Raw genomic sequence first — 9,906 nt, forward strand, 5'->3', positions numbered from 1 at the left:
AGCATGTCACTGTTAAGTGCGCATCGACCTATACACATACCTTTACACACAGCGCCTATGGTTGCGGTGTGACAGCCTTTCTTACTTCTTAGGTTAGCATTACTAAGGCTTTACTAAAGGCTTCTTACTGCAAAGTGGTTGCATAGCGTTTCCCATATCCTTGGACATCAGTGGAGGAGGAGGAGAAAGGCAAAAGAGAAAAAGAAAAGGGAAGAAAAGCAGGGTAGAGGGGGCTAATGGCCATTCTCCGTGGGACGAAGAAGAAGAAAAAGAAGAAGAAAAATGTGTGTGCGTGGACCATACAGCTGCTTGGAACGTAAAGTGCGAATGGAGGTTTCCAGTTTGGTCGAGTATATAATTCGGGTCTGTTGTGCTCATCCTGGTGGTCACTAACAACGGCCCCAGACTTCGGAGGAGGAGGAGGGAGGAGGAGTGTCGTTGGGAGGAACCCGAGAGGTCTGCCTGCCTGATTAGGCGGCATGTTTCTCGGGAAGGGAAAGGTGGTGGAGAGGAGGAGAGGAAAGGGTGAAGTGGAAGACCGAGCGGAATCCGCTCGGGGGGAGGATAGCTGCGTCCATGGGCCGACTTCAGGGGAACTGTGCCGGCATACGCCTATTACACATCTGAGGGAAACCCAGGAAAAACCCCAGACGGCACAGCCGGCCCGCGGATTCGAACCGCGGACCTCCCAGTCTCCAAGCGCACGCGTTACCGCTGCGCCACCGGAGCTGGTCGCCCCAGACTTCGCCCAAGTACAGATCAGCATTCCGTGAACTGGGTCTCTGATGTCCCATTCGTCTGGAAGTGACCTTCAGCTCGTGGGTCTCGGAGTGAGAGTATTTCATAACAAATTGTCATTGTGAGTGTCATCTTGCCTATCCGCGCAGGAACTTCCAGAAATCCACTCCTGCTTTCTTTTTCGTCCTCGTCGAGGCTGCCGACATCACATGACCTTGTCTCGATTAGCAAAAGGCACACGGTACACTGATTACAATTCTTCTGGCTTAGTGTATTTCCTTCTGTAATCGGGAACTCTAATTCGCATGCTTCGAGGATAGCGAGGGTCAACAGGCTCTGGCAGGAGGTAGTCGTTATAAATTCGCGCAAGGTACACCACCCTTTTCTCGTTCCGAAGGGCGTCGTCCGGTACCTACAACGAAGAGGCAGTACTGCCGGTTGGTTATACGTGGAGTTGGCCGTGGATCTGGTACCAGTAGACATGCGCGCACTTCCACAGACCGCACTTCCTCGGTTCAGGTACGTGACTCTGTCCTGTACGCTTGCTACCGTCCGCCGGTCGGTCCTGATATTTCGCGAATGTTCCGGTCACCATACACGGCATGTTTAGTGCGGCACATAACTGAGCATCGGCTCAATATGGCGTTCCGCTAGAGAGGACTCCCAAAACTACAGCGGTGTTCACGTCCATATGATCTTGTCCGATGCTTGGTGGAACAGTACCACTAAGGTATTACTGGCATCATATGCTCGCGTTCCTCAGTGTCCGCCCTGACGCCCTCATTGTGTAAGGGTGTGAGGAAAACGGCACGGTGGGTTTGCCGTGCCGCTGGTTTTTGACGCTTCTGCCATCCCAGTGCTCGCTCATGACGTCGTAACGCTGAGATTCATTTCCCAATCTGAGGGAGCCAACATTTCTATCCATTTATTTACCGTACTTCGACCTGGGTCCCAAGTGCTCCGATTCCATTTCAGTTTCCATTCTGATTCAACTTCGATCCTGAATAACTTTTCTCGGCCGAAGCGTATCTGCACACTTGCCCATTAAATTGTCCGCTGTACCTTATTGTACACTAAACGATATGGACGTGTCTGAAATCTGCCCCAACCAGCTCCATCCGCCGCCCGAAATTTCCAAATGCTTAGAGTCTAGGGGACCGCACTTGATCCGCGCTCCTAACCACGTCATGGGACGAGGGGATATCCAGTGCGGTTCAAATAACTATTGTAAAGTTGTCCCATGAAACAACAGACCCCCCTTCCCGTTGACATCCTACTGAATGAGGGCTAAAAGCGCTGCCAGGTTTCCGGCATACAGTGTAAAAGATTTCACTGTATAACCTATCCAGCGCCACTATTTTTTTACAAGCATGATCCTTCCACATTTCTGTGGCTGCGACTGGGAATTCCAAGACAAATAAGTTTCATCTACTGTTCCCCCGAGAAAATGAGCATCGTTGAACAAACAAAATTTGGGGCTGGGCTACACTGCGTGTGCTCCCGCGGCATGGTCAACGTCGGCCTCGTCGTCTTCCGGCCACGTGCAGCGGGCTTCTGGGCGTATCTTCCAAGGTACAAGTATAAAAGCACGACCAGGCAACACTAGTAGGGCATAAAAACACCACATTCCAGGGCACCAGAGCCACGACGAAACGCGAGACAACAGGAGCGACACCAAAGCGTGCGAACTCAACGAAATGCAAACAACTCAGGGAAAAGAGGTGCTGACGCCAGGAATCGAACCTGGGTCTTCTGATTTCCTGTCAGATATGCTAACCGCTACACCACACCAGCACGCCGTTTCCCTTTGAGCGCCTCTCAAGTACGGGGGGGACGGACAACCAACCACGCTATTCTCACTCTCTCATTCAGACACGAGGCAGGGCGATTGTAAACGACGTAAACAACGAGATTTGGCCGAGGCAGACCAACAATTAGGGACGACACAGACAAGTAAGTTTGCAAGCGAAATGGAGGCCGCAGCCCCGCAGCGGCGGCAGCGCAAAAAGCGGCAGGAATGCAGAACCGGTAGGATGGTCAGCTGCCCAGGCGCTCCTTGGAATATGGCAAGGGAACGGAAAATCGCGCGGGGACGGGACCAACGCTATCGGAAAGAGGATGTTTTCCTCGTCAAAAACAGACCTCAATCACCTTCCTACGCCAGCAAGAACCCAATATCGAAAAAAATGCACCGGCCCAATGTATAAGAGGGCCGCCGTTGCCAGGGTGTCCGAACTCGAGAACGGAGAGGGATAGAAAGATACCGCAAGTTTCTACAAGTTACCCATGTCGTGTGCGTGTGCCCATTAAAAGGAAGTCGGATCCGCCGAGGGCTTCGAACCTGAAGACAGGGACAAAAGTCGAGGAACGGGGATTCGGTGTGAGGAATTTCGAGAATGACGCCTTAACCACTGGAAATCCACGGCTGGTCTCAATCGGAAAGTTGAAGAGCAGGGAACAGAGCACGCGCACACAAAATTTCGACTAAGTTGGACATCGGATAAGCGAGTTACGACACCGAAAAGTGGGAAGCGTTTCAGGGTGGCTCTAGCCAGCCGGGTCAGCTCGTCATACTCCTGAGCCGATATCGGGAGAACGGAACGTCGCGCGCCTGCGGGACAAACGCTGTTGGAAAGAGCACACCGAGACCTTCATAACGAAGGCAAACACGACCATGTGGCAGCAACGGGAAGGTTTTTTGAGGGGAGAAGCCGCCGGTCCCATGTATTGGGAGCAGTGTAAACGTGGAATCCTGTAACTCGAGAACCACTAAAATTAGAGAGATGCGGTAATTTTTACCACGCGCTCTGTGTCGACAACAGAAAGATGGCCAACTATGAACCCTCTCCGACGCGAATTTCTTTGCAAAAAAGGGCCCTGAAGTTCGGAAAAACGAATTTTACTAACGCGTCTCCGCCTACAGCTTCCAAACCACTACAGATCAGCTCCTGTGTGATTTGAGCGATCATAGAGCTATTCCAGACCCGTTTGGACATGAATTTTTTGTCTCCATCCGACAATCGAGGCGAGAGCTACAGGACTTCCAATGTGTCTGAAGCACCGACGGCGGCCTAGAATTTTCAAATATTTCGACAACCGTCAGGACTTCTCACAAGCCCCAAGGTGCACGCGAAGGGGAAGGAAAGGGGAATTCGTAGCAAGAAACCGCATCCCGATATGACCGCTGCAGGCCAAGATATTAGACACGAAAACCTATCGAGCAACACCGCGATGTCGCTCGATGGGGTTAAACCATCACTGGATGGCTAAAAGACGCCTGTATCAACCGCCACCTCAAGTGGCATGCGCAGTGCTCAGTTGGAATCTCTATACATATCTGATGAATTCTGATCCATGCTGTACGGTGCCGTAGGGGGAGCACATTCTTCCTAATTGTCCACGCGCTCTCTGAGATCCTTAGTCAGTTGGAATTTCACCCATTCTCTCTATCAGAATGCTTGCTTGGCCCCTGGCCAAATCCAGCCCATCAAAGCTCGGCAATCAGAGCTTCTTTGGTCTTCTTGGACACAACAGGACTTCGATCCTTATGATGAAAGGGTACATTCTTTGACCCCCCCCCCCCCTTATGTCAGCAATGGGGTACAGTATCGCCCCTAGCGACGAAACTCCCAATATTAGCCTTAGAAATAAAGTTGTTGTTTTATTGATACTGTAGGCCAATTCCTTCAATTGGTTTCACATTCTTTGAACTGGTGCAGTGTATACAATGCATGTTCGATCACATTAGCTCAACTGGAAATCAGCGTTTAGCATTTATATCCATTAAGCCAATTCATTGAATTGCTTGTTTATTCCGTGGCTGCGGTCTTCGCCACACAGCATACTGGAACAGCAAAGGTAGCTTCTCTGCAAAACTCATGATTCCGTCAGTGAGTAACGTGTACCTGACGGGTACGTACTGAACGAATTGGCTGTCTGATTTGTCTTTGAATCTCGTTGGAATTGTGGCGATAATTCAATATGTTATGTCTTCTCGTTCCGGCAAGGAAGCACATCTAGACATGTAGATCTGAGAGTGTTCTGTTCTACATGAAGATATTGCAGGAGATATCTCAGACTTCTCAACTATCTTTATTGGTACTACAGCAAAATGAAACAGAAGCTACACACTTTTGGTACATCTGCCAAGCTCAGACCATGTGGGGAGTCTCTTTGTAAATTCAGATGAATAATTTTTGTGTGTTGCACTTTGGTACCACAGTTAAAAATTAGCGTCACTGTTTTAGTTTCTTGCTGCACGCTGTTGAACGTTTTGATAAGGCTGCAAAAATATGATTAACATCGAAAATATGCTTGTATTCTACTTCCAAATCAACATCCGATCGGGACGCAATTTCGAAGTCCCACTGATATCATGAAAAGACATCCTGGTTAGACAATGCTAGGACGTTTCGAATGACGTCTTTATTTACATAAACGGGATTATTCTTACGGATCAGGACTTAGGGATCATTTCAGGACGTCCATGGGACATCGGTGGTTTACTGGCTGTGGGATGCGTAAGAAAGCATACGCATTACACAACAGTTACGAGAATGATCGGCTGCACTTGCATGGTTTTCAGTGCGTAGACTTGGAACTGAAAAATAAATGTGCTAACCTTGTTGAAACTACTTTTCCGTCAGGACCACACGAGAGCACACTTGGTTTCTTTAGATGAATGTTTAGGTGACGGTATCATGAGGTCCCAATGCTCCTTTGAGATGCAGCAGACAGAATTTCGCTGAGGCGAGTGACTACCGTTGCGGTTCATTGCTTCGCAGCAGATCAAGGACAGTACACCGCAATGGTAGGTGAAATGTTCAGAATATGGCGAACAACTCCAACACCAACCTGTAGCAGACAACGAGTCGGAAACCAAGATGTTTATATTTAGCCGTCTGGCTAAGAACTGAAGAATACCGGCCTCCGTGCCATTGGTGACCCGGACGTTCCGAGTATGGACCAGCCCACGTCTTTCCCCACGCATGCAAATACCGGGGCTCCACAAGCCGGAACCGTCCAGCACTACGCCCTTCGTCTCCCTGCCTTCTGGCCTAAGAACCTATCGGTCCGGTTCCTCCAAATGGAGTGCCAGTTTGTCCTGGCAGGCATCACCAACCAGCTGACCCAGTTCCGCCACGTCGTCAGCGTTCTGCCTCACGACATCGCTTCCCAGATAATCGACGTGCTTTCCGCTCCGCCGCCGAGCAACCCATACGATACTGTCAAGAAGGCCATTCTTGACCGTACAACCGCGTCGGAGCGGCAAAGAGTGCAGCAGCTGCTTACTGCAGAAGAGTTGGGAGACAGGCGCCCTAGCCAGCTGCTGCGTGACATGCAGAATCTTCTTGGCGAGCGAGCCTCTACGTTCGACCCTGCTCTCCTTAAGGAATTATTCCTACAACGGTTACCCTCCAGCGTGCAAAATATCCTCGCCACGGCTGCCACTCTACCGCTCCAAGATTTAGCAGCGCATGCAGACAAAATTATGGAGGTATCGTCACCTACTCCCGTCGTTTCCGCGATTCTTACCGTGGCCCCGCCTCCTGCCCTTCCCGTCAGCACCGCCACTCTTCCGCAGATTCCTGCTCCCAACACTCTTGGGCAATTGCTTGAAAGCTTTGAGCGTCTGTCCACCATTGTGGCGTCAGCACTCGCCCCTCGAAATCCTCGACCCCGACGTCGCGATCCATCTCGACGTCGTTCACCCAGCCTTCGGCGCTCCCCTCAGCGTTCTCGCGAGGCACCTCCAGGAGGCTGTACAGGTTATTGTCGCTACCACAGGCGGTATGGCGATCAAGCGCAGCACTGTATACTCCCGTGCAGCTGGCAGGGAAACCTTCCCGGAGGCCGGTAACGACTGCGTCCGCCTCCACTCCTGACAGCAGCCGACTCTACTTCGTAACGGACAAGGCACCCGGGACCCGTTTTCTTGTAGATACCGGCGCAGAAGTCAGTATCCTACCAGCCGCGGCTGCCGATCGCCGCCGTACAGCCATGTTCCATCTAACCGCTGTGAATAATACCGGAATCCCCGTCTATCGACAACAGTCCCCTACCACCGACCTCGGGCTTCGCCGATCGTTTCCCTGGCTGTTTTTAGTCGCCGCCGTGGACAGACCTATCTTGGGAGCCGACTTCTTGCGGCATTTTCGTCTCCTGGTTGACGTAGGCCGCAAGCGCCTAGTCGACTCATGCACCCAGCTGTCCGTCCAGGCGTTCACGGTTACCGACGCCTCGCCCGCCCCCTCTCCCGCAGGCACAACCATCTCCGCCCTGCTCTCCCCATATGGGTAGTTTCATTTTAAATCGAACAACGTGTGAAATCGCCCAGAAAAAATATATGTTAGAGGACAGCTCAAACGACGCAAATCGCGCCACGTGCGACGCTCGTGCGTGGAGTAGTTTCCGCGTGGGAGAGGAGGAAATTCTGAGGCTGCTTGAGCGCACTTTATTCTGGGCCGACTTTGACGGGATCTAGCACCGCTAATTTTATGTCTAGGAACTGGAGGTTTTTCGTGATTATAGGCTGCACCATAGACACCGTCGACAGCCACCCACAGAATTCTGAGAGCCACAGATTTTCTGTTAAAAAATGCCAAACTTGGCGTAAACGTTGAAAAAGGCCAAACTTTGTTACCAATTTGCTTCATGACGGAACGTCTAAGAACATCAAACTGAGTGCCATTCGATAGGACGTTGAAAGAGCTTTCGTGCTGTATAGAGTTCATTTTTCTCAGCCCAGTAGTTTCTGTGTTATTAGCTTGAGAATCGCACGTCATAGGCGAAAATTGCCAATGTTGCATGTCAATTTTCTCAAAAATGCCACCTTCGATTTCCTTGATTATTCTTGAAAAGGTGGCGTCATGTCTCTACTTTAGACGCCTAGTGAGACAATCTTTTATTTTTGCCTGAGAGACGCGCAGCGATTTTTTTTTTTTTGTCAGGCATGGTGTACGAGGCTGCGGCCTTGCGCGCCCCACCCACGAGCACGCGACCTTCAACCTCTTCTTTGCTACAGGTGTACCGCTGACGGAGAAATCAATGACCACACTGCGTGAGCTTGCTGTAGTGTCCCCAGAGCATCACTTTACGTTTACCCAATGGTCTCCCAGTTCCGCCAGGATCATTCAAACCGTGGGAGAGTACATGAGCTGCCTGTACGCCCTTGACGAGAAGCCCCAGTTCGACGAACATACCGACAAAGCAGTGAGAAGAAACGAAGCACTTCGTAAAGATCTTTATCCACTGGTAACATCGTAGCTTTTGTTTCAGGTTGCCGCCAGTCCCCCAGGCGTTGTGATAGTCACATCCTTTTCATTGGGAAAAGTACGAAAAACGAAACGAGAGGATAGAGAGGTAGCAAGCGAGCTGGTGGTATACTGCAAACGTATTTTTATTCGCGATGTATTAAATTTCGCGAATCGTATTTGGGAATTTATTCGCGGGTATTTAATTTCGCGATTCCTGGTCTGTTTCCTTCCGCGGGATCATTGTCAAGCTCTGTTCGCGAGTACAATTTTTCGCGATGTTTAGCGGTCGCGAAATTCGCGAAAATTAATACATCGCGAATAAAAATACGTTTGCAGTAGATTCATAACTTAAAAACCCGAGGCTAGGGGACATAAAAACGACAACACAGACAAGGTCTCGACCTTGAGACATTTGAGACCTTGTCTGTGTTGTCGTTTTTTTGTCCCCTAGTCTCGGGTTTTTAAGTTATGGAAAAACGAAAGTTTCGAAAAACATAAAATGTGCCCATTGCGAGACCCCTGCAGGTGATGGCTGCCACCATTGGATTAGCATCATCTGATAGCTTTAGACATGACCTTTCACATGATATAAAGTGACTGGGTTCAAGCGCATGGATGCCAAGAGGATTAGTGACTACGGCTACAGGAAACGAGAGATTTTAGTTGTGCGTTGTTCTGTCGGAAATTTTGATTCCCACGGTGGCACTGACACATCTCGTGGAGGGCGAACGTGTTATACAGCAACATACTGTCATCACAGCAGTCTTACGGGTTTTGTACCACTCGTCGTGGTTCCGAAATAACGCTACGGAGCGTAATACTAATTAAAGAGAGCATGCGCAGCTTCGGAACTATCTCTTATTGCGCTCAAGCCAAGAGGCGGCCACAAATTTGTATTCTCAGGTGTTGTAACTTTCTGTCCCCTGTGGCCGTAGTTCTGCCTTCCTAATATTAACTCGCACGACAGCCTCATAGCGTACGTATGTGCATTGCCTCAAGCACATGTGCGGGAGAATAGTGAATATGCGCACGTGCATACGCACACGTCGTGCGTGCGACTCCCATGAAAGTATGTAATAGCTAGTTCAAGTCGCCCACAAAAGTGTTGTCCTGCGTCTCCAAAGGAAAAAATAAACATATGTACCATAAGTGCAAAATAAGTACATAATGCAACATCCGGGCAATAAATTATAAAACAAAGGCTACGAAGCAAAACGCGCTCGTAAACATACGATGAGCGCCTTTGTGCGGAAAAATCGCTCCACGGAAAGGTAGCCCTGCGTCTCAATCAAAAAGAGAAAAGGTACCTTACCAGCAGCGCAAAGTACCGGCATAATTCTGCCCCTCTGGAATAAATCGTGAAAAATATTCCGGATTTTTAGAAAGAATTAAGATCGAACATGCAAAATTTTCTTTTCTAAAGCTATCGGATGATGCTAATCCAATGGTGGCAGCCATCACCTGCAGTGGTCTCAATGGGCACATTTTACATTTTTCGAAACTTTCGTTTTTCGTACTTTTACCAATGAAAAGGATGTGACTATCACACTGCCTGGTGGACTGGCGGCAACCTGAAAAAAAAGCTACGATGTTACCAGTGGATAAAGATCTTTACGAAACGCTTCGTTTCTTCTCACTGGTTTGTCGGTATGTTCGTCGAACTGGGGCTTCTCGTCAAGGGCGTACAGGCAACTCATGTACTCTCCCAGGGTTTGAATGATCCTGGCGGAACTGGGAGACCATTGGGTAAACGTAAAGTGATGCTCTGGGGACACTACAGCAAGCTCACGCAGTGTGGTCATTGATTTCTCCGTCAGCGGTACACCTGTAGCAAAGAAGAGGTTGAAGGTCGCGTGCTCGTGGGTGGGGCGCGCAAGGCCGCAGCCTCGTACACCATGCCTGACAAAAAAAA

General features: G+C 49.8%; 1 non-coding gene across 1 annotated transcript; it reads right to left on the minus strand.

The window, feature by feature from the left end:
• Positions 1–2,460: 2,460 nt before the first annotated feature.
• On the minus strand, positions 2,461–2,532 carry Trnas-gga (transfer RNA serine (anticodon GGA)). The gene has a single exon. It is a non-coding gene; the product is annotated as a tRNA-Ser (tRNA).
• Positions 2,533–9,906: the final 7,374 nt, after the last annotated feature.

The sequence above is a fragment of the Ornithodoros turicata genome, chromosome 5 (genome assembly GCF_037126465.1).
Source record: "Ornithodoros turicata isolate Travis chromosome 5, ASM3712646v1, whole genome shotgun sequence".
Taxonomy (NCBI): Eukaryota; Metazoa; Arthropoda; class Arachnida; order Ixodida; family Argasidae; genus Ornithodoros; species Ornithodoros turicata.